At 37.7% G+C, this 27288-nt stretch overlaps 1 pseudogene; it reads left to right on the top strand.

Moving 5' to 3' along the window:
- Positions 1-8160: 8160 nt before the first annotated feature.
- Positions 8161-16411, top strand: LOC113453530 (vomeronasal type-2 receptor 26-like; annotated as a pseudogene).
- The last annotated feature ends 10877 nt before the right edge of the window (positions 16412-27288 follow it).

Below are 27288 nucleotides of genomic sequence, written 5' to 3'. Positions count from 1 at the left end.
GGGTTTCCAAATGGCTGGGAGGCGGGAGGTGTCATCTCGTTTGTTCATGCTGTGTGGGCGTTTTTCTATTTCTATGGCTTCTCTGATTATTCTGCTGTTGAAGTGTTCGGTTTTGGCAATAGTTCTGGTATTTTTAAAGTTAATTTTATGTCCTGTGGCTTTGAGGTGTTGGACCAGGGAAGAGGTCGTTTCTTCTTTTTGATTGAGTTCTTATGTTCTTCAATGCGTGCACTAATTCTTCTGTTAGTCTGTCCAATGTATGTGGCAGGGCAGGCAGTGCAGGGATTTCGTATACTCCTTGGTTTTCTAATTCGACTCTGTCTTTGGGGTTTCTTAGGATGGTGGATATTTTTCTGTTTGTGCAGAATGCTGTTTTAATATTGTGTTTTTGGAGGATCTTGCTGATTCTGTCTGTAGTGCCTTTTATATATGGGAGGAGGGCTTTGCCGTTTTCTTGTTCTCTGTCTTGGATTTTGGTTGGGGTTTCTTTTTGGATTAGGTGGGTAATCTTGTGTCTTTGGAATCCATTGGCTGTAAGTACGTTGGTGAGGGTGTGTAGTTCGGCTTTTTGGTGTTGTTCATCGGCTAAGCATTTTGTTCTGGAGATGAGTGTTTTGGCTACGGAATTGATCTGTGCTGGGTGGTGGTGTGAGAGTGCATGTAGATAGCGGTTTGTATGTGTTTTCTTTTGGTAGATGGTGTGTCCTAGGGAGCCATTGGATCTTTTGTATACCAAGACATCTAGGAAGGAAGTTGATTGTTGGTTTCTGTTTCCATGGTGAATTGTATCTTGGGGTGTAGGCTGTTGAGGTGTGTGAGGAACTTGTTTAGTTTTTCTTTCCCATGTGGCCAGATTATGAAGGTGTCATCTACGTATCTGAGCCAGAGTTTGGGTTTGTGGTCGTATTTTTCTAGAGCTTGTGTTTCAAAGTGTTCCATGTAGAGGTTTGCGATGACAGGTGAGAGGGTGATCCCATGGGTGCTCCTTCTATTTGTTTGTATTTTTGTCCATTGTAGGTGAAGTATGTATTGGATAGGCAGTGGTTGGTCAGATCTAGGATGTGCTTGGGGGTTGTATTTGTTTTGGATGGCTGTCAAGGCTTCTTTTATTGGTATTTGGGTGAAGAGGGATATGACATCGAAGCTTACTAGTAGGTCGCTGGGTTGTAAGTTTTGTTTCTTTATGATTTCGATGAACTGGAATGAGTTTCTTACATGTGAGTTGATGGATTCTGCATAGGGTTGTAGTTGTTTGGCGAGAAATTTGGCCAGGTTTTGTAGAGGTGAGCCTATGGAGCTGACTATTGGTCTGAGTGGGGTTCCTTCTTTGTGTATCTTGGGGAGACCATAAAGCTTGGGGCATCTGGATGATTTTTCTCTGGGTATGATTCTTTGCTGGATTTCTTCACTGATGGGGAGGTTTTTATTTTGGATTTGGTAGTTTTTTCTAGGTAGGTGGTGGGGTCTGTCTTTAGGGGTTTGTATGGGGGTCTTGGAGTAGGTTGGTTAACTTGGTTTGGTAGTCAGATGTGTTCATAACCACTGTCGCGTTGCCTTTGTCTGCTGGTAGGATTATTATGCTGGTGTCTTCTTTCAGGTTAAGTAGTGCAGTTTGTTCTTCTTTGGATAAGTTGCTTTTGGGTGGTTTGCTAGTGCAGAGGATGTTGGTGATTTCAAGTCTGATTTTGTTAGCATCATCAGGGTTGGTTTTGGTCAGGCTGGTTTCAACTCCACATATGATGGTTTCTGTGGGGATGTGTTTGGGGGCGACAGCAAAGTTGAATCCTTTTGAAAGGACCTTGGTTTCAGCTTCAGTGAGGATCTTGTCTGAGATGTTGTGCACTGTTTGTTTCATGTGTGGCTGTGGGGGGAGGAGTTGGTTTCTGGCGTTGTTGTAGTTTCTTGAGTTTGTTGGTGTGTGTGTTTGTCTTGAGGGAGGTCTGTGTTTCGGCTCTCCAGACAGCAAGTTGTTTGGATTTGTCCCAAAGTAGGGGTGAATCTTGTTGCTGAGTTTCAGGTGGAGTGTGAGGAGATCTTTGTTGATTTGGTCTAGGAGAAACCTTTTTGTGTGAAGTTCATTTCTGATTAGGGCCAATTCTGTTCTTTTTAGGATGCGTTTGGTGGCTGCTGTGTTGGTGTGGAATTTCAGTTGGAAGCTTGTGGGAATTAAATTTTGATCTCGGCAGTTGCATAGGAATGCAAGGTCACATAAAATGGAAGCTCTTTGGACTTCAAGTTTTTCATAAGTCCTGATCAGATGGTGGGTTTCCTCCCGTAGAGGTGTAATATTTGTTTTCTGAGGTTCTCGGGGTATTTGTATGTGGATCTTTGGTTGTTCGGGTTTTCTCCCGTAAGATTCAAAGTGTCTAGGCAACGTTTCGATGAAGTCTCATTCATCATCATCAGGCCTCTGTCTTTGGCTCTTGCTTTTCAGAGTGATGTGAGGTTGCAGCTGCTTTTTCTTTCTAACTGTCAGTGGGGGTGGGATTTGAATGGGTGGGGGCTTGGCTGTGTTCTGATTGGGTGGGGTGTCTTCTCATTGGTGGGGGCCTGGCTGTGTTTTGATTGGTTGGGGGTTGGCCGTGTTCTGATTGGCTGGATTTCTTGCTGCCCGGCTTCGAGTTCGAGGTCGCGCTGCATCTCCATAGTTGGTGTCGGCTTGCTTCATGTATGGCTCGGAGGGGTTTGGAGTGGGCAGTGGTGAGGTTGCAGGTATTCGTCTGTTCATGAGGGCGGGTTTCCAAATGGCTGGGAGGCGGGAGGTGTCATCTCGTTTGTTCATGCTGTGTGGGCGTTTTTCTATTTCTATGGCTTCTCTGATTATTCTGCTGTTGAAGTGTTCGGTTTTGGCAATAGTTCTGGTATTTTAAAGTTAATTTTATGTCCTGTGGCTTTGAGGTGTTGGACCAGGGAAGAGGTCGTTTCTTCTTTTTTGATTGAGTTCTTATGTTCTTCAATGCGTGCACTAATTCTTCTGTTAGTCTGTCCAATGTATGTGGCAGGGCAGGCAGTGCAGGGGATTTCGTATACTCCTTGGTTTTCTAATTCGACTCTGTCTTTGGGGTTTCTTAGGATGGTGGATATTTTTCTGTTTGTGCAGAATGCTGTTTTAATATTGTGTTTTTGGAGGATCTTGCTGATTCTGTCTGTAGTGCCTTTTATATATGGGAGGAGGGCTTTGCCGTTTTCTTGTTCTCTGTCTTGGATTTTGGTTGGGGTTTCTTTTTGGATTAGGTGGGTAATCTTGTGTCTTTGGAATCCATTGGCTGTAAGTACGTTGGTGAGGGTGTGTAGTTCGGCTTTTTGGTGTTGTTCATCGGCTAAGCATTTTGTTCTGGAGATGAGTGTTTTGGCTACGGAATTGATCTGTGCTGGGTGGTGGTGTGAGAGTGCATGTAGATAGCGGTTTGTATGTGTTTTCTTTTGGTAGATGGTGTGTCCTAGGGAGCCATTGGATCTTTTGTATACCAAGACATCTAGGAAGGGAAGTTGATTGTTGGTTTCTGTTTCCATGGTGAATTGTATCTTGGGGTGTAGGCTGTTGAGGTGTGTGAGGAACTTGTTTAGTTTTTCTTTCCCATGTGGCCAGATTATGAAGGTGTCATCTACGTATCTGAGCCAGAGTTTGGGTTTGTGGTCGTATTTTTCTAGAGCTTGTGTTTCAAAGTGTTCCATGTAGAGGTTTGCGATGACAGGTGAGAGGGGTGATCCCATGGGTGCTCCTTCTATTTGTTTGTATTTTTGTCCATTGTAGGTGAAGTATGTATTGGATAGGCAGTGGTTGGTCAGATCTAGGATGTGCTTGGGGGTTGTATTTGTTTTGGATGGCTGTCAAGGCTTCTTTTATTGGTATTTGGGTGAAGAGGATATGACATCGAAGCTTACTAGTAGGTCGCTGGGTTGTAAGTTTTGTTTCTTTATGATTTCGATGAACTGGAATGAGTTTCTTACATGTGAGTTGATGGATTCTGCATAGGGTTGTAGTTGTTTGGCGAGAAATTTGGCCAGGTTTTGTAGAGGTGAGCCTATGGAGCTGACTATTGGTCTGAGTGGGGTTCCTTCTTTGTGTATCTTGGGAGACCATAAAGCTTGGGGCATCTGGATGATTTTTCTCTGGGTATGATTCTTTGCTGGATTTCTTCACTGATGGGGAGGTTTTTATTTTGGATTTGGTAGTTTTTTCTAGGTAGGTGGTGGGGTCTGTCTTTAGGGGTTTGTATGCGGGGTCTTGGAGTAGGTTGGTTAACTTGGTTTGGTAGTCAGATGTGTTCATAACCACTGTCGCATTGCCTTTGTCTGCTGGTAGGATTATTATGCTGGTGTCTTCTTTCAGGTTAAGTAGTGCAGTTTGTTCTTCTTTGGATAAGTTGCTTTTGGGTGGTTTGCTAGTGCAGAGGATGTTGGTGATTTCAAGTCTGATTTTGTTAGCATCATCAGGGTTGGTTTTGGTCAGGCTGGTTTCAACTCCACATATGATGGTTTCTGTGGGGATGTGTTTGGGGCGACAGCAAAGTTGAATCCTTTTGAAAGGACCTTGGTTTCAGCTTCAGTGAGGATCTTGTCTGAGATGTTGTGCACTGTTTGTTTCATGTGTGGCTGTGGGGGGAGGAGTTGGTTTCTGGCGTTGTTGTAGTTTCTTGAGTTTGTTGGTGTGTGTGTTTGTCTTGAGGAGGTCTGTGTTTCGGCTCTCCAGACAGCAAGTTGTTTGGATTTGTCCCAAAGTAGGGGTGAATCTTGTTGCTGAGTTTCAGGTGGAGTGTGAGGAGATCTTTGTTGATTTGGTCTAGGAGAAACCTTTTTGTGTGAAGTTCATTTCTGATTAGGGCCAATTCTGTTCTTTTTAGGATGCGTTTGGTGGCTGCTGTGTTGGTGTGGAATTTCAGTTGGAAGCTTGTGGGAATTAAATTTTGATCTCGGCAGTTGCATAGGAATGCAAGGTCACATAAAATGGAAGCTCTTTGGACTTCAAGTTTTTCATAAGTCCTGATCAGATGGTGGGTTTCCTCCCGTAGAGGTGTAATATTTGTTTTCTGAGGTTCTCGGGTATTTGTATGTGGATCTTTGGTTGTTCGGGTTTTCTCCCGCGTAAGATTCAAAGTGTCTAGGCAACGTTTCGATGAAGTCTCATTCATCATCATCAGGCCTCTGTCTTTGGCTCTTGCTTTTCAGAGTGATGTGAGGTTGCAGCTGCTTTTTTCTTTCTAACTGTCAGTGGGGGTGGGATTTGAATGGGTGGGGGCTTGGCTGTGTTCTGATTGGGTGGGGGTGTCTTCTCATTGGTGGGGGCCTGGCTGTGTTTTGATTGGTTGGGGGTTGGCCGTGTTCTGATTGGCTGGATTTCTTGCTGCCCGGCTTCGAGTTCGAGGTCGCGCTGCATCTCCATAGTTGGTGTCGGCTTGCTTCATGTATGGCTCGGAGGGGTTTGGAGTGGGCAGTGGTGAGGTTGCAGGTATTCGTCTGTTCATGAGGGCGGGTTTCCAAATGGCTGGGAGGCGGGAGGTGTCATCTCGTTTGTTCATGCTGTGTGGGCGTTTTTCTATTTCTATGGCTTCTCTGATTATTCTGCTGTTGAAGTGTTCGGTTTTGGCAATAGTTCTGGTATTTTTAAAGTTAATTTTATGTCCTGTGGCTTTGAGGTGTTGGACCAGGGAAGAGGTCGTTTCTTCTTTTTGATTGAGTTCTTATGTTCTTCAATGCGTGCACTAATTCTTCTGTTAGTCTGTCCAATGTATGTGGCAGGGCAGGCAGTGCAGGGATTTCGTATACTCCTTGGTTTTCTAATTCGACTCTGTCTTTGGGGTTTCTTAGGATGGTGGATATTTTTCTGTTTGTGCAGAATGCTGTTTTAATATTGTGTTTTTGGAGGATCTTGCTGATTCTGTCTGTAGTGCCTTTTATATATGGGAGGAGGGCTTTGCCGTTTTCTTGTTCTCTGTCTTGGATTTTGGTTGGGGTTTCTTTTTGGATTAGGTGGGTAATCTTGTGTCTTTGGAATCCATTGGCTGTAAGTACGTTGGTGAGGGTGTGTAGTTCGGCTTTTGGTGTTGTTCATCGGCTAAGCATTTTGTTCTGGAGATGAGTGTTTTGGCTACGGAATTGATCTGTGCTGGGTGGTGGTGTGAGAGTGCATGTAGATAGCGGTTTGTATGTGTTTTCTTTTGGTAGATGGTGTGTCCTAGGGAGCCATTGGATCTTTTGTATACCAAGACATCTAGGAAGGAAGTTGATTGTTGGTTTCTGTTTCCATGGTGAATTGTATCTTGGGGTGTAGGCTGTTGAGGTGTGTGAGGAACTTGTTTAGTTTTTCTTTCCCATGTGGCCAGATTATGAAGGTGTCATCTACGTATCTGAGCCAGAGTTTGGGTTTGTGGTCATATTTTTCTAGAGCTTGTGTTTCAAAGTGTTCCATGTAGAGGTTTGCGATGACAGGTGAGAGGGTGATCCCATGGGTGCTCCTTCTATTTGTTTGTATTTTTGTCCATTGTAGGTGAAGTATGTATTGGATAGGCAGTGGTTGGTCAGATCTAGGATGTGCTTGGGGGTTGTATTTATTTTGGATGGCTGTCAAGGCTTCTTTTATTGGTATTTGGGTGAAGAGGGATATGACATCGAAGCTTACTAGTAGGTCGCTGGGTTGTAAGTTTTGTTTCTTTATGATTTCGATGAACTGGAATGAGTTTCTTACATGTGAGTTGATGGATTCTGCATAGGGTTGTAGTTGTTTGGCGAGAAATTTGGCCAGGTTTTGTAGAGGTGAGCCTATGGAGCTGACTATTGGTCTGAGTGAGGTTCCTTCTTTGTGTATCTTGGGGAGACCATAAAGCTTGGGGCATCTGGATGATTTTTCTCTGGGTATGATTCTTTGCTGGATTTCTTCACTGATGGGGGAGGTTTTTATTTTGGATTTGGTAGTTTTTTCTAGGTAGGTGGTGGGGTCTGTCTTTAGGGGTTTGTATGCGGGGTCTTGGAGTAGGTTGGTTAACTTGGTTTGGTAGTCAGATGTGTTCATAACCACTGTCGCATTGCCTTTGTCTGCTGGTAGGATTATATAAAACATAAAGTGTACATACAAGAATAAATCATGATCAGGACACTAAATAATCAATCAACATAAATCATTCTAGGATACAAAATAAAACAATTAATATAAAAGGTAAAATATAAAAAAAACAAAGTTATAGTCATAAGAGGATAAGGTAATAGGTAATAGAAAAAATGAGAACCATAATAGTAATACAGCTCTACTAAGTAGTTTGGATATGTTGTGGAAATTTGTTTTTATTAGATTGATGGCATGTGTCTAGTTATACTGGCATGCAATGTCATATAGCATGGGTGTCAAACTTGCCACATCATGTTACTGTCATGTGTGTTTTGCAGCATTCTCCCCATTCAAAAGCTGGTTTAATGGGCATTGCCTGCACATGATGCATCTGGTCTGCGAGCTACTGGTTTGACACCCCTGCCCTATACAGCATCAACTAGAAGGAAGTCACTGAAACAGTTTATGTCCAGGATGTGAGCGGTATGTAGATATTTTCACAGCCCAAATGTTGTTGTTGTTGTTGGATGTATTTTTTTTTCCATTTTCCATTTTATTCTTTTGGATAAAACAAAATAAATATATAGAAGAAATACCTTCATCCTAAGCCAAAACAAAGGACACTTTTCTTGATCTCAAGAACAGATATTGACCTCAAGTATATATACTATTGGCATTTTGGAAATATCTTGCACTAAAGTCATTTAGTATAATAAATATTATCACTATCTGTTTGATACATGTTGCAAGTAACAGGATAACCCAGAATATGGAATGCCTCTTTGACAAAGGATTTTTGGATATCATCCTCTTGATGAAAGCTATTACTGTTATTTCATTGCAAAAGTATAGTGGACAATGTTTTCACCAGTGATGTTGCAAGGAAGTCAGTTTCCATAGGTGATTATTTCCTCTGTAATTATCAAAGCAACCATAATTTATTCTACACCACAGATCAACAATGTTAATAGGTATCGAGACAGACACATTTCATCTGTCTATTTCACAATTGTTCAGAGAAGTCTTCAAAAATAAGTTAACTGAAATCAGTGTGTCTGATTTAAATATCAAAGGAAATATACATATTTTGGAATCTAGGTGGATGATGTAAATGCAAGATGATGGTGGTTGTGGCATTGGTTGTAGTAACATTGACATTTCAAATTGTTCAGATCAGGTCTTCTGTGAAATGTCCCATGAGCCATCCTCTTTCTATTCTTCACAAATACTATTATCCTGGTGACTTTACCGTTGGTGGCATTCTTTCTCAGATTTATGTATTTTCCAATCTATTAAACTTTAAAGAAGATCCTTCTTCTGGAGTATATGATTTCAAAAAGTAAGGTAGACCATATTTTCAATTGGTTTGGAAGCACATTATACCCTCAGCAAGCCAGCCTAACTAACACTGCTATTGATTTCTCTGAATTCTTAGGTGACATATTTGCAATACTGTCTTTCTAAGAAACTCTTCATTTTTCCTTTCCACGGTCATTATGTTTATTAAATCAAAATGGAGATTTTCATGAAGGCATCAATATATATATATAGGCTATTTGTGATGACCACATACGTTAACCATGTCTTATTTTATATAGCTGTTGTGTCATGGAAATATTGTATTGAGCAACAACAATGGAGCATGTGTCTTAGGCTTCATGTATTGTTGAGAAGAGATTCTACTGACTAGAGTGAGAGTTAAATATTTTCCAATCTATTAAACTTTGAAGAAAATCCTTCTTCTGAAGTACTTAATTTCATCACGTAAGATTTTTCTTTGGTTTGAAAGCACATTATATCCTTAGTGAGTCAGACTATCTAGCACTGGTATTAATTGTTCTGAATTCTTATGAGATTCTGTTTTCTCCAATATTCATTTTTAAACCTTTGGATTATAGGGAGAGGACATCTTCTGAAATTTGATCACCAAAATTATATCTAGAATAAATCTAGCAGCAATCCAGAGGGTCAACTGTATTGATAATATAAACAGTTAAAAATGTACTATAAACCAAGTCCAGCTAATCATTTCTTGGTTTAATTATGCATACATTGTCTAATTTAATTTGGATTGGTGTAATTTTCCTATATATTGTGCTGGTATTCACTTCTTTGGTATTATATAAATGTTGATTTTTAAAAGTGCTTATATGAAATGCTGCAAATAAATTATCTTGAGACAGTTCTCTATAGAAATGCTTCATGAAAAATTGTACTAAATTTCCCCCCATTTAAAGCTTTATATTTCCAGTGATTCTTGTCCAAGTCCTTTCTAGTCAATATTTTGTCCTTTTGGAAAACCATAACACAGAATTATCTCTGTCAAGACAGCTTTTGAGCTCAGACTCTCAAAGCCAAGGAGTTAGAGATAAAGCCACAATTCAGCAATAGGTGTATTTCCTCATGGTCTAGGTGTTGGTAGGATAATAAAAAGATACCTTTAGGCTGGAAAATTACCTATCCAATATAATCTGTTCAATTTGCCATATTTCTTACCATACTGATTTATTTCCACAAGAAAGATAATGCTTTTATATTAGTAACTGTGGAAAAAATATTTTGCCTTACATCCTTTTGGCACATGTGACTGATCACAATAAAGTTCTAGAAAAATGTATGTACCCATTACACAAACAACTTCAATAGTGATCTTTGAAGATGTTTGAAAAGTAACATCCATAGAACTACAAATGTTTAAAATTGATTTGGATTCTCTGTGGTGACCAAGAATTCTTTCACAAAATATTGATATTTTGATATTGATATTCAAATATTTAGAAGTTTTCTTTTCTATTCACCCTTGCGGCATGGAAATGCAACCTAGCTAAAAGCAATTCATGTATTTTATTCATTTCTTAAAATGTGGTCCCTGGGTATATTTTTTTTCATTTTTATTACAGCGTATTAACTCACAGCTACCAACATATTCTGGTGTTGCAATTTGCAATTGAAACAATTAACAAAAATCCAAGAATCTTGCCTAATGTCTCTTTGGGATTCCATGTGTTGAACAGCAATTTTCATGCTAGGTGGACTTATCGGGCCTCAGTGGAACTTCTTTCTACATGGGGAAGATTTATCCCAAACTATAAGTGTGATATCCAGACCAATATAGTGACTGTTATTGGTGGTCCTAATAGTAATGTCTGTCTTTTCATGGCAAGCATTCTATGCGTCTATAAAATTCCACAGGTGAATTGGCCTCATTGAAAGAACAATTGAAAAGAGTGGTTTTGGTTTGTTTTCAATTTTGAATATGCTTTTGCCATTATTTAGAAAATAAATGTCTTTTTTTAGTAGAAGAAGAGACAGAGATGTCTTCTGAAGTAAAAACTTTTAAGCTTTATTACAGTTTGATTCAGTGAATGAAAAAGTGTTCCAATCAAGGATGGTATTCAGCCAGTTCTGACTGGTTCTCCTGAACTGGTAGCAGAAATTTTGAGTAGTTCAGAGAACTGGTTGGCCCCTCCCCCATCTATTCACTGCTTCCTGAGCCCCAGCTGATCAAAGCCCAGCTGATTAGCTGCATCTTCTTTTGTTCCCCTGCACAGGAAAGCGAATCTGGAAAGCAGGTTAGTGGGGTGGGGAGGGAATGGGGATTCTGCAGTAATCTTTCCCTGGAGTAGGGTGGGAATGGAGAGTTTGCAGTATCCTTCCCTAGAAGTGGGGAAGGAATGAAGATTTTGCAGTATCCTTTCCCTGCCAGGTCCACCAAGCCAGGCCCACAGAACAGGTAGTAAAAAGAAATTGAATAACACTACTGGTTCCAATATTTTAGGGGTGTCACAAAGAAGAGGGGGTCAAGCTATTTTTGTTAACTAGAAGGCAAGACAAGAAGCAATGGTTGGAAATTAATCAAGGAGAGAAGCCACCTAGAATTAAGGAAAAAAATTCCTGATCATTACAACAGTAAACAAGTGGAATGCCTTGCTTTTAGAAGTTGTGGTTTTTAATAAAAGGTTAGGAAGCCTTTTGTATGAAATGGTATAGGATCTCCTGCTTGAGTAGGGGGCTGGATTAAAAGACTCACAACATCCCTTCTAATTTTATTATTATCTAATTTTATTATTCTATATTGTGAATCTGTAATTCACTTACAGATTAATATATTTATACCACTATAATTATACATTTTGAAAGATGTAAAAAGCTCATAAGCTTTCATTATAAAGAGGAAACCATATAAATACAAGCAATATTAAAAACACTAACTAACAAATTATAAGAAATAAATGATGGCATTTTCTCAGTTAATGAAAACTTCATCGTGACTTGTCCTCAAAGTATGACAAAAGTGGAGAAAAGAGGAAGCAGAGGAAGACTCTTCCATAGAGCAGGGATTATCATGAGGAGATTACTTCTCCTGTCTGAGATCAGAATAGTGGAGGAGAAACATTTTTTTCCTGGTAGAGTAAGCCATGATGGTTGATCCTAGTGGAAGAAAGCAATCCTAAAGACCAAACCTTATAGGTTTATCCCAAAATACTAATACAACTTAAATGTATTCTATCCTGGAATCTACATCCACAATTATAAATAGTATTTTTTTTTTTAGTTTGCCTATGGTTCAGCTACAATGATGAATGACAAATCCCAGGGAATTTTCCTTCATCAGCTATTCCCAAATCTTGACCATCAGTATAATGGGATTCTCCAGCTATTGCTACATTTCCAGTGGACATGGATTGGTGTTATATATATAGATGATGACACCGGAGAGAGTTTTGTGGAAAACACATTGCCCATTTTTGCCCAGGAAGGTATCTGCTTTGATTTTGCAAAAAAATTTCCACAAGTAGGTTTTTCCTCAGAAATGAACTCAATAGCATTGGGAAGGACTGGAGATCATAAACATTGTTATGCAAAGGACAGCCAAAGTAATAATTGTATTAAGTGAAATTCAAAGTATCATGATTTTAAGAATGATGCTTCAGTTCTCCAAATTTCATGAAATACAAATGAAAGCCAAAGTATGGATTTTCACTGCCCAAATGGATTTCACATCTCTTCCACTGCTACGGAATTGGGACATGGATTTCATCCATGGGGCTCTCTCCTTTGCAGTTCACACCAAAGACATTTTCAGCTTCCAGCAATTCCTTCGACTGAGAAAGCTTTCACCAGAAGAAGAAGATGGTTTCTTCAGGGACTTCTGGGAAGAGGCATTCCAATGCTCTTTTTCTCATTCCAAAGTAGAAACAAAGTCAGGGGGACTCTGCACTGGAGAGGAAAAGTTAGAAACCCTTCCTGGGTCTGTTTTTGAAACAAGCATGACCAGCCACAGCTATAACCTCTATAATGCTGTTCATGCAGTGGCAGAAGCCTTGCATGCTATGCATTCCTGGACAGTGAACAACAGAGCAATCCAGCAAAGAGGAAGAAGGGAGCTTTTCAATCAACAACCATGGAAGGTAACTTCTTATATTTACTAATGCAGGAAAGCCCATTTCCTCTTGGTCCCTAGCAATACTGCCCAGCTGAATCATAACATTCCATGTTGATATCACAATGTAAAGCCTAGTATCCTTAGGGTATTGATTTTATTGTTCTCCACATGGTAGGCAATATATTCTAGGAGCTTCATATAAATTTTAAAGACTAGAAAATAGAAATGAGATGAAAAAAATGTGGAGCACTCCAGCAATTGGTGCATACACTTCCTCCTCTTCGTTACTAAAGGAATCATTTCTCCATAAAACAGTTCCTCCAATCCCCCACTCCCATAGGAAGGCTAGATGGAAAAATTATCTATATTAGCACAGGTCACAAGACATCTAAGAGAATCAGGAAGAGTTTCATTCAAGTTTAGACAAACCTTATAGATTACAATGACTAATGCAAAATCTATTTAACATCCAGATTTTAAGATGGAATGGTGGGTTTGTGGCTACAGCTAAGACTTGGTGAATCCTTCATTAATTCTAGCTCTAGCTTCAGTACAAAGTCAGTCTCTTGGGCCAGAAACTTTCTCTCAGCCCTGGAAACCAGGCCACTTCCAAAATCTTGCCAACAAAACTTCAGAGACTTGTCACCAGGAGTCCACTGACTTGAAGTCTCACTTACACAAACTAAACAAACATTTCTATTTCTTTCTTTCTTTCTTTCTTTCTTTCTTTCTTTCTTTCTTTCTTTCTTTCTTTCTTTCTTTCTTTCTTTCTTTCTCTCTCTCTCTCTCTCTTTCTTTCTTTCTTTCTTTCTTTCTTTCTTTCTTTCTTTCTTTCTTTCTTTCTTTCCTTCCTTCCTTCCTTCCTTCTAACCATATTTATTTCTGTCCTAAGTGTATCTTTAAATGGGTTCAAAATCATAGAGGGAAAACAAATGCAATCCTACAAAAGATGCAGCAACATGCTGGAAGTATATGGCAAGTTATGTCAACAGCCATGACTTACATATTAACATTATTCTAGATCTATCAATAAGCATTGTCCCTTGAGTTGATTCAATTCACTATTTTGAGAAAGATAAATCTTTCCCTAGGAATACATTGTATTTTCATCTCTTTATTTATATCTCTGTTAATAGGTTCAGTTTCTCAGAGCCATTTAATTGAGCTAATGACATAGAAAGCATTGTATTACACCACTTAGACATCTCAAGGCACACCAGAAGTTAAAGAGAGAGATCCAAAGAGGAAGAGAACAAATGTCTATCATAATAGGTCAACAATATTTGAATTTTATATATGTACAATAATATAACTCTAAAAACTATTTTTAAACTCTTTATTCCTGGAGCTCTTCTCCTTCCTATTTTTCTTCCCATTCCAATTTAGCTGCACCACTATTTGAAAACCAATTCATTTAACAATAGTGTTGGAGAAACCTTCACCTTTAGTTCACATGGGGAATTAATAGCTGGATTTGATCTTATAAATTGGGTCACATTTCCCAATCAATCCTTCCAGAGAATAAAAGTTGGAACAGTGGGTTCCCCTGGAAAAGTATTCACCATCTCTGAAGATACCATTATATGGCCCAACAATTTCAAACAGGTGATATTCAACGCAGGATTTCTTCAACTATCTTCTGAAACTTGAAAACATAAAAGGAATGAGAAAAAAAAAATTCTGTACAAGTGAAGGGGTACTTTTTTACAGTATTATTGTAATTATTGCAGCTGCACTTACAACTTATGCCAAGGTGTCATCAATGTAAAATATGACTGAAGAGACCCATTTTGATATATTAATTAAGGTACCTGGCTTGAAATCAGTAGACTGTGAGTTCTACTATAGTTCCAATTTAGGCACAAAGCCAATTGGGTGAGTTTGGGCTAGTCCCTCTCTCTGAACCCTGAAAAGGAGGCAATGGCAGACTACTTCTGAAATTTTACAAAGAGAAGTGCACAGATTTGTCCATGCAGTCATCAGGTGAAAACACTGCCTCTGAGCAAAAAAACAAAAAAAACAAAAAGAAAACAGGTTAGACTCCCAAAATTACAAATTGATTTTTCTGAATAGTAACATATGATCAGCTCTTCCATTTCCACACAGGTTCGCCCCATTTCTCTGTGTAATGGCAATTGCCATTCTGGTTATAGTAAAAATAAAATTGAGGGGAAACCATTTTGCTGCTATGATTGCCATTCATGTCCTGAAGGGAAGATTTCAAACCAAAATGGTAAGCGTTCTTATATGCAATTATTCAGGTACAGTACATATACACCTCTAGCATATTTATATAATTAACATGTATTTAAGAAAACAATTCTAAACCTTATCAACTGTATTGATAAAATTTCCTCTTCGATATCCCTTGCCTGGAAAAAAATTCAATTCAATTACCAAACAACAACACACATCAACATTTCACTGAAAACCAAATGTAGAATTTTTCTTTAAAATTCTAATTATGAAATGAGAGATAGAAAGATAGAGAGAATGATGATAGATAGATAGAGACAGACAAATAGACAGAGAGAATAGACAGTAAATAGATTTTTTTGTAAATAATGGAAACCACATAAATATTTTAAATTCTAGCTTCCAACAATTCTAAGAGTGTATGGCCTGTCCAGTCTGATGGATGTCAAGTGAGGAAAGAATGTAGGTTCTTTAGATTCAGCTTTGTATATAAGGCATTTAATATAAGCATCTATTTATTTTCTAACCATCCAATGTGAAGGACAGCAACTAATAGATAAAAACAGAACAATACAAATAAACCATTTGTGGGAATGTTTATTTATTCATTAAATTATGAAAATATTCTGTTTTCCACATTCTCCTACATAGCAAAGGAAAGAAATGCAATTAAAAATAAAATATTGTTTACTGTTATTATTGGGAGAGAAGAAGGTTGAACGAAGCACATGGGTGCTATAGTGAAGCCCAGTTCCCTTAGATGGTGTCATCCAAACTGTAGAGTAACTCCTATTTATCTGGCACTTCCTCTCCCATTTCAGGATTTAACTCGGTTAAAGAGATTGCACTCAAAGATTGTGTTTCCTAAAGCATCTTTCTTTCACAGACATGGAAGACTGCTTTCAATGTCCAGAAGATCAGTATCCCAATGTGGAACAGAATCTGTGCCTTCTGAAAGGCATTAGCTTCCTCTCATTTGAAGAACCTTTGGGAATTGCCCTCATGGTTTGCGCTTTTTCATTTTCTTTCCTCACAGCTTTTGTGCTTCACCTTTTTGTTAAGTACCGTGAGACTCCCATTGTCAAAGCCAACAACCGGAACCTCAGCTACATTCTTCTCATTTCTCTTTTGTTTTGTTTCCTTTGCACTTTGCTATTTATTGGACAGCCCACAAAGCTTATGTGTCTCCTTCGACAAACAACCTTTGGCATCATTTTCTCAATAGCCATTTCTTCAGTTTTGGCCAAGACCATCATTGTGGTCCTTGCCTTCATGGCAACCACACCAGGAGGTGGGATGAGAAAATGGTCTGGAAAGCAAATGGCCAGCACCATTGTCCTCTCCTGCTCTTTTATTCAAGCTTTGATTTACACTGTGTGGTTGGTAACAGTCCTCCCTTTCCAAATGTTGACATGCACTCCCTGATGGTAGAAATTATCCTGGAATGCAATGAAGGCTCTATCACCATGTTTTACATTGCCTTGGGCTTTCTGGGCTTTCTGGCTACCATCAGCTTCACGGTGGCCTTCTTGGCCAGGAATCTGCCTGACAGTTTCAATGAAGCCAAGTTTATCACCTTCAGCATGTTGGTCTTCTGCAGTGTCTGGGTGTCTTTTGTTCCAACTTATTTAAGCACAAAGGGCAAATACATGGTGGCCGTGGAGATTTTTTCCATCTTGACCTCCACTGCTGGTTTACTGCTCTGCATCTTTTCCCCTAAATGTTATATAATTGTTGTGAGGCCTGAATTGAATAACAAGGAACAGCTAAGAAGACGAAAGTCATAGCCAAAAAGTAGTTTATTTGAGGGGTCCCCAACCCCCAGGCCGTGGTCCACTACTAGTCTATGAGTTGTTCCAAACTGGGCTGCAGAAGTGGTGCAAGCATTTGTGTTTGTGCATCCCCACTTACACGACCAGTGGCTGAGTGGGGATGTATATGCTACATTTGCCTTAACAGTGTGCACATGTGCCCTCTGCTCATGCAAATGGAGCTGCACATGAATGCTGGCTGTCTGGCTGCTCTTAAGGAACCATTCGCTCCCCCCAATAAAGCTGGGAAATTTGGGGAACTCTTGTTTGTTTTATTATAATCATCAGCAATTTAATATCTTGTGTTATAAGCATTCTAGTTTATCAGCTGTTTACAGTAAAAAATATACAAGTGTCAGATTGCTATTAAAACAATCGTATTAGTAAACAAAATAAAGAAAATTAAAATGTGTGTGTTTTATAATTAATAGTTAAATTTAAGATTTCAAACATATTAGAAAGATGTATTGGAAGAATCCTGACTCTGGGGAACTTTTGAAAAGAATTTATGTAGATAAGAAATGTTGAGCTGCTATACAAGGATACATATTAACAGATTCCCTGAATTTTAAATGACTTCAAATGTAAGATTTTATCTGGAAATTAATTTTCAGCTAGCATAATATTTAGATACTACACATCCTTTATTTTAATACTTCTAGCCTAATAAATGGCTTGTATTTGATAGATATAATAATAAAATATACATACTATAGGTGTAAGTATAGCTCTAGTTTCATTTATAATGATATTTAATCTAAAATATATATTGTAGCTGTGTATAAAGCACATAAAAATCCCAACAATAAAAAAATGAAGAAGAGAAATTAGAAATTCTTCTGAAGTATGTTTTGAAATGAGCATGACTGAAGATTACATGGTAATCAGATCATGAGAAGTCCATTTTAGTTGGACGTGTTGTCCACCACTGAAGCTGATCTGATCAAAGCCATTTTGTCACTTCAGTGTTGCCACACTGGAGCTGAGAGAGATAGGGAGGGGGAGATAGCTGGATACAGATAGGTGGAGTTTGTTTTTTTTTAAACAAATTTTATTAATTTTTAAAGACATACAATACATAAAACATAAGAACATAAAACCTCTTTTCTGAAAGTTAATTGTAAATTTTAACAAAACAAATAAAACATTTTATACACCATTGACACATCTCCTTATAAACACATGCATATCCTTTCAAGTTTCTCATTATTTCTCCCTTTACTTTTATTCAATTGTATTTCTTTTCTATATTTATCTATTTTATATGTTTTTATTCACTATACTTATTTTTTCTTCTGACTTGCTTTATTCTCTTCTATCTTTTATTCTCAATTATCCTCTTCTAACATTCCTCCAAGGTTTTATTAACTCAATCAAACATAAACACACAAAAACACAAAACATAGAAACATAAAAAACATCTTTTCTGAAAGTTGCTTAGTCCCGGGTTACAACTCTTCATACAGACACCAATTCAAATTCATATTCATTTTGTATACCATTCCATATCTTATTACCATTTTCATTTTTCTATATAGCTTCTCATCTCTTTTAAATTTTCTTAGTTTTATTTTATTTATCTCATCTCAATTCTTTTTTTTTAAATAGATTTTATTAAATTTACCATTTAAAAACACATCGACAATACATTTACAAAGTAGAAAGAAAAACGGGTAGGGGGAAAGAAGGAAAACACCCGGCCTAGCACACCGGATAAAGGCTGGTTGGGGGAAAGAGAAAGGATATAGAGGGAGAGAAGGGAAGGGAAGGGGAAGGAGAATAGGGTAGAAAATACAATTAAAAACGAATGATATCTTTTTGTGACAGTCTGTAAGGATCATTTCTCTTCATCATATCCAATCTACTCCTCTTTTCCATTATGTTTAAGTTACTTTTTATCAATTACATAATTTGTCTCTGTGTAAGCCAATTATACCATGAGTCCCAGTTGTTGTAAAATGTTGAGGACTCTTTGTTTTTTAATGCTATCATTAGTTTATCCATTTCAGCACACTCACAAATTTTCTGAATAACCATTTGCTCTGAAGGTGTATGAGGTAATTTCCAACATTGAGCAAACGCTAATCTAGCTGTGGTTAGAATACGGATTATTACATATTTTGTCTTTTTGGATAAATATCTATCGGAGATCCCTAATAGGAAGAACTCTGGTTTATAGTCTATTTGTTCTTTAGTTATCTCCTCCAACCATTTTCTGATTTTTTGCCAAAATTTTTGGGTAGTTTTACAAGACCACCACATGTGGAAAAATGTTCCTTCAGTGCTTTTGCATTTCCAACACCTTGAGCTCATGTTAAGGTTCATCTTCACCAACCTCGAAGGGGGTAAGTGCCATCTATATAACATTTTATACATATTTTCTTTGTACGCCACCGATTTCGTAATCTTGATGTTTCTATTCCAGATCTTTTCCCATTCTGTTAATGTAATGCTTCTTCTTCTGTAATGCGTCTTGCTCTAATTCTACCTCCAATAAATATTTATAAAATTTGGAGATATTCTTTTTATTTGATCCTAATAAGATTTTATCTAAATATTGTAATTTGCTATAGATTCCAAACTCTTAGATATCTTGTTTATATCTGCTATGGATTTGTATATATAACCACTGGTCAATTTTAAATCCCTGTTCCTGTAAGTCCTGTCGAGTTCTTAATTTTCCTAGAGGGTCTAATAAGTCTTTATATTTAGTTGTTTTTGTTATATCCAAATTGTTGGGATGAACCATTGCCTCCATTGTTGAAAGCCAAATCGGAATTTTTAAATAATGTTTTTTGCATATTTTTTTCCAATTAGTTAATAATGAATCTCTAATAAGGTGTCTATGAAAATACGACTGTTTAGTTTTCCCCACATCCCATAGAAATGCGTGCCACCCTCTCGGAAGATCATGCCCTTCCAAGGCTAAAGTTCTTTTGTTGAGTAAATTGACCCAGTCTTTTAACCATAATAAGTTGGCTGCCCAATAATATAATTCCCAATTTGGGAGCGCTAGCCCCCTCTACTTTTTGCATCTTGTAAAGCCTTAATATTGATTCTAGCTTTTTTCCCTTGCCAAATAAATTTAAGTGTTACCTTATTTATATCTTCAAAAAATTTTTGGGGTAATTTAATTGGGATTGTCTGGAATAAGTAAAGGAGTTTTGGTAAGATGTTCATTTTGATCGTGGCAATCCTGCCCAGTAGAGAAAGCTGCAGCTTATTCCAAGATTCTAGGTCTTTCTTAATTTGTTGTAATAGTTTATCATAATTATTCTCTTTGAGCGATTTACTATGTGGTGTTAACCATATGCCTAAATATTTGACCTTTTTTGTTGCCTGTATCCCCATGGTTTTTTCTAAGTCTTTCCTCTGATTCTCTGTTAGATTTTTAGTCATTAATTTTGTCTTATTTCTATTAATCTTTAATCCTGCTACTGAACCAAATTGTTCTAGTTCTTTTATTAGGTTATGTCCTTTTTCCATGGGTTCCTCTAGGAAGAAAACCATATCGTCTGCAAACGCCTGTAGTTTATATTCCTCTGCTTTGACCCTAACTCCTTGGATTTCAGAGTTTTGTCTTATCCGCGTTAACAGTGATTCTAAAGCAAGTATAAATAGCAGGGGTGAGAGGGGGCAACCCTGTCTAACACCCTTTTCAATGTTTAATGGGCCTGTTTGTTCACCATTAATTAGGATATTGGCCTTTTGGGTATTGTAAATTGTTGTGATAATGTTCTCGAATTTAGTGCCCAGACTCATGTTATAGATTTTTTGTATTAAAAAGTGCCAATGTAGATTATCAAATGCTTTCTCCTCATCTAAAAACATGAGTGCAAATTGTTTCTCTGGATGAACTTCATAATATTCTAAGACGTCAATAACGGTTCTTAGATTATTTTTTATTTGGCGGGATGGAAGGAAACCATTTTGGGCTTCATGAATGTATAAATTTAAAACTTGTTTTACTCTAATCACTATAATTGAGGTAAATAATTTATAATTTATAAATTATAATTTATAAATTATAATAATTTATAATCAGCGTTTAAAAGTAAGATTGGTCTATAATTGTTGATATATCTGGCATCTACATCCTCCTTTGGAATTAACGAAATCAACCCCCCCCCCTCCATGAGTCTGGCATTTTGGCTGCCAAAAGTACTTCGTTAAACACTTCCAGCATCAGTGGCCCTACTAACTCTAATCTAAGCAGACGTAGATAAATGGTGGAGGGGAAGAAGTTGCTCTCCATCAATATAAATGGATTAAATTCAATATCAAAAAGAAAAAGGATAGTTTCAAAACTTATTCGCCATAACGCAGATATAATATGTCTTCAAGAAACACATATTTTGAAAAATGATGAAAGACATCTAATTTGTCCAAAATTAGGGAAACTTTTTATGGCATCGGCCAATAAACACAAGAAAAAAGGAATTGCAATTTACGGTAAAACAAGATGTAAAGGCAAGATTAACCTGGTCGGATCCCGAAGGAAGAATTCTGGTTATACAAGTTTGGATAAACCACATCACATTTTTACTTGTAGCAATCTATGCCCCAAATGAAGACCAAGGGAAATTTTTTAAACACCTCCACCAAAAAATAGTAGGCTTTGAAAAAAGGAACATTTGCTTGATTGGCGATTTTAACTCCATTGCAGACTACCAAAAAGACCATAGTAATATGGGAAAAAACAAGAAGGGGAAAAGGGAACTTTCTGCGGCATGTAAGGAAATGATGAAAGAGTTAAATTTAAAAGATTTATGGAGGGAACGGAACCTTGAAGAGAAACAATTTACATACTATTCCAATCCACATAAGACTTGGACTAGAATAGATATGGCTTGGATGGATTTGGATTTGGCTAATGAAATAAAAGAAATTAAAATCCTACCAAATGAATAGGCTGACCACAACCCAATACAGCTAATTTGGAGAGATAGGAGAGGAATAAAAAAAAGATGGACACTAAACACCCAAATAGTAAATGAAGAAGAGTATATTAATAAGCTGAAAGAGGAGCTAAACTATTTCCTAAAAGATAATAATAATAAAACAACTTCAAAACAGAATATTTGGGATACTATGAAAGCAATTATAAGAGGTACAACAATTTCCTATATTGCTATGAGAAACAAGAGAACTTATGCCCGACAAAACGTATTACGGCAACAAATCAAAGACTTAGAAATACAATTACAAAAAACCGCTAAGATCCAAGGAATACAAAACCAGTTAATATTAGCCAAACATAAGCTGAATTTAATTGAACAAGATAAAATAGAAGTTAGCTTGAGAAGGTCCAAACAAAATTATTTTGAACACGCCAATAAACCAGGAAGATGGCTATTTTATAAACTTAAAAAAGAAAAGAGACTGATACACCAACTAATAGATGAGAAAGGCATACCACAACATGAGATTGAGAAGAAAAAAGATATTATATTAAACTATTTTCAAAAATTATATAAAAAAGAAGAAATCAATGAAGACAAAATAAGAACTTATCTGGAGAATACGAATGATAAAACAATAGGGGAAGGAGAGAAAGAATTATTAAATAAGGATATTACATGGTCTGAGTTGAAATCTGCAATGGAGAATCGAAGTAATAATAAATCCCCTGGTCCAGATGGGATTCCAGTAGAATTGTATCTCATCTCATTTCAAATCATAATATTTATTATTCTTTGTCTGTTCTACTTCCAGCTCTCCATTTATCTTTCTTCTTTAAACAAAACTTCTCCTGTACACTAATTGGAGTATGACGTCTTTATCCCTTTCCCCTACATTTATAATACTTAATATAAAATACATAGCTTACATTGGGATTCTGTTTGGTACATTCTAAAATTATACAATATTATCAATGCCAATACAAATCTATTTGTTAATATTAATATTCATTTATATCTTAAACACTTAACACATTACTTTTCAGTTAAATATCATACTTTTATGGGAACACCTATTTTCCATAGTTATTTCCCCCCCACACCACATATTTTAAATCATCATTTCATTAGAATGTTCCCCCTTCTCCTACTTCAAATCTCTCATTTAGTTCATTGCCTTCTTTTTCTTCACAAAAAAAATTCACTGGGATAACACAATCTAATCATTAATATTAATATTCATTTATATCTTAAACACTTTACCCATTTCAATTAAATAGCATGCCTTTATGGGAACACTATGCTTTCCGTAGTTATTTCCCCCACACACATCACATATTTTAAATCATTGTTTCGTTGAAATGTTCCCCCTTCTCCTACTCCAATTCTCCCATTAATTTCATTGCTTTCTTTTTCTTGACAAAAATTTCACCAAGTTACACTAAATATTTTATCACATTTTAAATTACATATTGTTTCCAATTTTCTAAGATTATTTCTAAGTACAAACATAAAAATACAATCTTATGTACCTTTCCAGAATCCCTTTTTCAATAAAGTTTACCCATTATCTCTAAAAGACTTTTGTTTCTTTGCATCTTGCTCCCCACCATTGAGGCTTCTCATCCCTTCCTTTCTCCCTTGCTTATTCTTCTCCTTTCCCTCTTTACCCTTGTCTCTCCACCTCCCTTTTGTTCTTCTGCTTTCCTCCTTTCTGTTGTTTTGTAACATAGTATCCACTTTTCACCTTATTCTTCTCTTTTTTGGTTGTTTTTCCAGATCTTAAAGTCCCCTTTTCCTTTTCCTCTTTCTCCTTTCCTTCCCCAACTAAAGTCACTTGTTCATCAAAAATGGCTTCTTCTTTATCCCAGTCATCCTGTTGCACAGTCAGCTTTTCATAAGTACAAACCGCCATTTCTAAAAATTGAAAAAGAGTGCCAAGAGAATCCTTCCCTTCTTGTTCTTTTTTATATTTTTGGTATTCAAGTTTCAATCCCTCCACAAGTGATGCCATTATAGAGAGAAACAGTTTTTCCAAACAACCACCCAAGTGCTTTTAATCAAAGGTAGTTCTCAGAAGTTCAAAAATCACCAAGCAATCCAAATAAGCTGTTTCTTTTAAGTACTTTCTCCTTCTTCACTTTCTCTTTCTGGGGTTAGTATTTAGTCACAAAGTTCCATTTAAAATATATCTTTTAGAAGTCTTAGTAATGTTTAATAACTCTTTGAAATTCTAGGCAATCTTCTCCTTATTTTCAAATTCCGCTCCAATTTTTTTCCTCTCCCTTCCCACTCACAGCAAAAAAGGTTTTTTTTTAAATGTTCAGAAATCCTTATCCCTTCAGCATTTAATTACCTCCAATGCAGGCTTTCCAATTTCTCTTATAGTTCCATCCACTGTCACATTAGGAAGGAGAGTGAAAAGAAAGAAAAAAAAACTTTCCCTTTTAGAATTCCATTTGCCGTTTGTACCTCTCTCTGGAAATAATTTATCTTTGGCAACTTTCAAATTCCAGGGTACTTTCTCTTACTTTATCCTGGTCAAAAACCACTTTCACGACTCTTCCAATTTTCTTCCTCCTGCACAATCTTGTCCAGCTGCAGGTTTCTTTGTGGCGGCCATTACTGACCACTGCTCCTCCACCTTGGGAAAAGGGGGTTTTGCCGGCTGCGGAGGGGGTCTGCGACACTCCCAAACCCCTATCCAGATCCCCCCTGTCTTCAGCTGCCTCTATGGGGCAGCTATATCCCCCAAATCTAAATGGATCGGGGGCACCTTGGCAGCAAGTGCAGCAGGGATCGCGCGGGATCGCGAATCCCTGCCACTGCCAAAGCCTTGCAAACTGGGGTTTTCTAGATAGCTGGAGTTTTGTAGCCAAAACAAAATACTTTCTCTTGGGAACCAAGGACATTCTCATACCTGGTCAGAGAGAGGAGGGGTGATATTACCCAGCAACCAGACAGCACCTTGATTGGACCATGTGACTGTTTGTTTGGGAAGATTTACTTTTAATTAGGTGAAAATTGCAGGAACATTTAGAGTCAGTTTTCATCAGATCTGTGCCAATGGATATCTGTGCCAATAGATATACATAATAAAACTATTATTTGAGGAATTTTCCTGCCTTGGAGTTTTGTTTGCTATGTGTGCATCACTTGGAACCCAAACACATTTATCCTATCATGCTCCAAGTAGTCACCTACCACAGTGGTCCCCAATCTTTCTGGCTTTTCAGTCCAGTGGGGGAGGGACAGTGGCAAGTTAGCACATATGCACACACAGCTCCATTTGCATAAGCAGCAGGTACATGTTCCCGGCACCTATGCAAGTGGAGCTGCATGCACATGCACAATTGCCAACACTTCTGTGGCCTGGTTTTGAATGGGCTGTGGCCACAGCATGGGAATTGAGGACCCCTGACCTATCATCAAAGTTACTAGATTGTCACAAGCTTATTAATCAGATATATTGAAAAGTCTATTTGGAAAAGGCTCTAATGCTTGGAAGTGTGGAAGAAAATGGAAAAACAAAATAACCAGGAGCAAGACACACTTAGCTACAATAGTGATGAGGCCTGAAGTCACAGATTAGGGCAATCACAGATTAGGGTTGTCTTAGAAAATCCCTATTTATGTGGTTACTGGGAGTTCAAAATTATTTCATGGCACATAAACTGTTTCACTTTGTCAAGGACCTTGGAGTTGAATGATCTAAGGGCCAAAGCTCACTGCAACAGTATTGCCAAAAAGGAGTTGTAAATTTAATTTTACAAAGCTTCTCCTCTGGTGATACTGTTTTGCTAACTAGGGCATTCAAAATCTTTGCTAGACTAATACTCGAATACAGCTCTGCTGTCTGGAATCCATGCGGTATTTCTGACATAAATACAATTAAGCGAGTCCAGAAGTTCTTTACCAGAAGCGTACTACATTCCTCTTTTCACAACAGAATACCTTATAGCACCAGACTTAAGATTCTTGGCTTAGACGACCTTGAACTATGTCAACTAAGATTAGACTTAAGCATGCTACATTAAAATCATATGCTTCAACATCTTACCAGTTAATGAATAATTCGGCTTTAAAAACAACAACACTAGAGTGCACAACAGATATAAACTAAATGTAAACCACTTCCAACTCGATTGCAGGAAGTATGATTTCAGCAACAGAGTGGTCAATGTCTGGAACTCACTACCTGATTCTGTTGTCACCTGCTCAAACCCCCACTCCTTTACACTCAAACTAACCTCTATTGACCTCACCCCATTCCTAAGAGGTCTATAAGGGGCATGCATAAGCATACAATTGTCCCTACCATCCCTGTCCTATTGTTCCCAATTATTAGTTCCTATTTCTTGTATTTAAACTTACGTATATTCTTGTTTTTGTTATACTGTAAGCTTTTGACAAATAAAATAAAATAAATAAATAAACAATCAGTTGTCAACTCTGACAGGAGCCTGTCTGAAGCCATCTTGAAGGCTTTAGAGTTGCCACACACCAGTGGGAGGGGGGGAAATAATTAGATGGGGTTTTGTAGCCAAAACAATAAAGTTTTCCTGTGGGAATCAAGGACATTTGCACTGCTGGCTGGCCAGAGGCAGACAGTAACTAAATGCCCAGTACTTGGATTAGACAATGTGACCAATGACGCGGGGGAGGGGAAAGAAAACTATTACTTTTAATTAGGTGAAAACCATGGGAAAATGGTTCCCAATCAGAGTTGGCTTCCACAGTTTGTGCCAATATGATGTATCCAATAAATCATTCTTTGAGGAACTTGCCTGCCTCAGTTTTCTTTCTATGGGTGCATTACTTGGAATGCTGACATCAGTACTGAAAAGAGAAAGAAAAGAGAAAACTGTACTTACCATTAAAAATAAATAAACTAATTAAATAGGAACTACAAGATGACATTGGTTCAAGGAAGAAACACCAAGTGAATCCTTCAGATTATCTCAGTATTATCCCTATCAGAGTCTGTTGAATAGGATAATTCCCCTCAAAGTTGTCAAACAGCATCTGCAGAAAAACACCAGGCCTTCTCTTCCTTCCTCCTCTTCCTCCCTTTCTCTCTCTCTTTCTTTCTTTCTTTCTTTCTTTCTTTCTTTCTTTCTTTCTTTCTTTCTTTCTTTCTTTCCTTCCTTCCTTCCTTCCTTCCTTCCTTCCTTCCTTCCTTCCTTCTTTTTTTCCTTCCTTCCTTCACCCTCCTTCTCTCCCTCTCTTCCTTCCTTACATCCATCCATCCATCCATAAACTAAATTCCCATAATATGACAGATGATATACACCAGCAGTTGCCAACTGATGGGCCGCAGCCCACTGGTGGGCCGTGAGAAAATTTTGGTGGGCCACAGAGAAATCTCACCCTAGAGCAGCCCCCCAAGGCAATTAATCCAGGCTGTGCAGAAACACAAGGCTACACCACCCACATGGGCCATGGGAACCCTTCCCGCCCACTCACTCCTTACCCAGCAAACTTACCTGCTAAATTACTATTTTTCCTTTTTCGGACCATCATATGTTCTGCTGGGCCAGGAGATTTTGATTAGCTAGGAATCAGGAAATGGTTGGATTTCTTGCTTTCTAGCTAGTCTTTAGATCTTTGACTCTACTTTTAAGCACAGCTGAACCTCCCTTAGGACTGAAGGTTCTATTATTCAGTGCAGACTCATGGCAAGCAAACTTGAGAGACTGAGCAGCCAAAGGCAGATAGATAGATCACTGAATGATTCTGTGAGCAACTCAATCTGCCTGTCTGCTTTGCCTGATTTTGGGTAAAAGTTGCTCTTTTTTAAATAAAAAAAAATCAACATTTACATACATGGTGTGTTGTGAGTTAATTTTGTGAGTTTGCTTGCAAGCAAATTTTATGTGACAGACTGAGCTAGTCAATGGCAGATAGATAGATTTCTGAATGAATCTGTGATTCTGTAAGCAATTCAATCTG

This window comes from Pseudonaja textilis, chromosome Z (genome assembly GCF_049901715.1).
Source record: "Pseudonaja textilis isolate UNSWEBS1 chromosome Z, rPseTex1.2, whole genome shotgun sequence".
In the NCBI taxonomy this organism is placed as follows: domain Eukaryota; kingdom Metazoa; phylum Chordata; class Lepidosauria; order Squamata; family Elapidae; genus Pseudonaja; species Pseudonaja textilis.
Note: the sequence above shows the minus strand (reverse complement) of the source record. Positions and strands in the feature narration are given on the sequence as shown.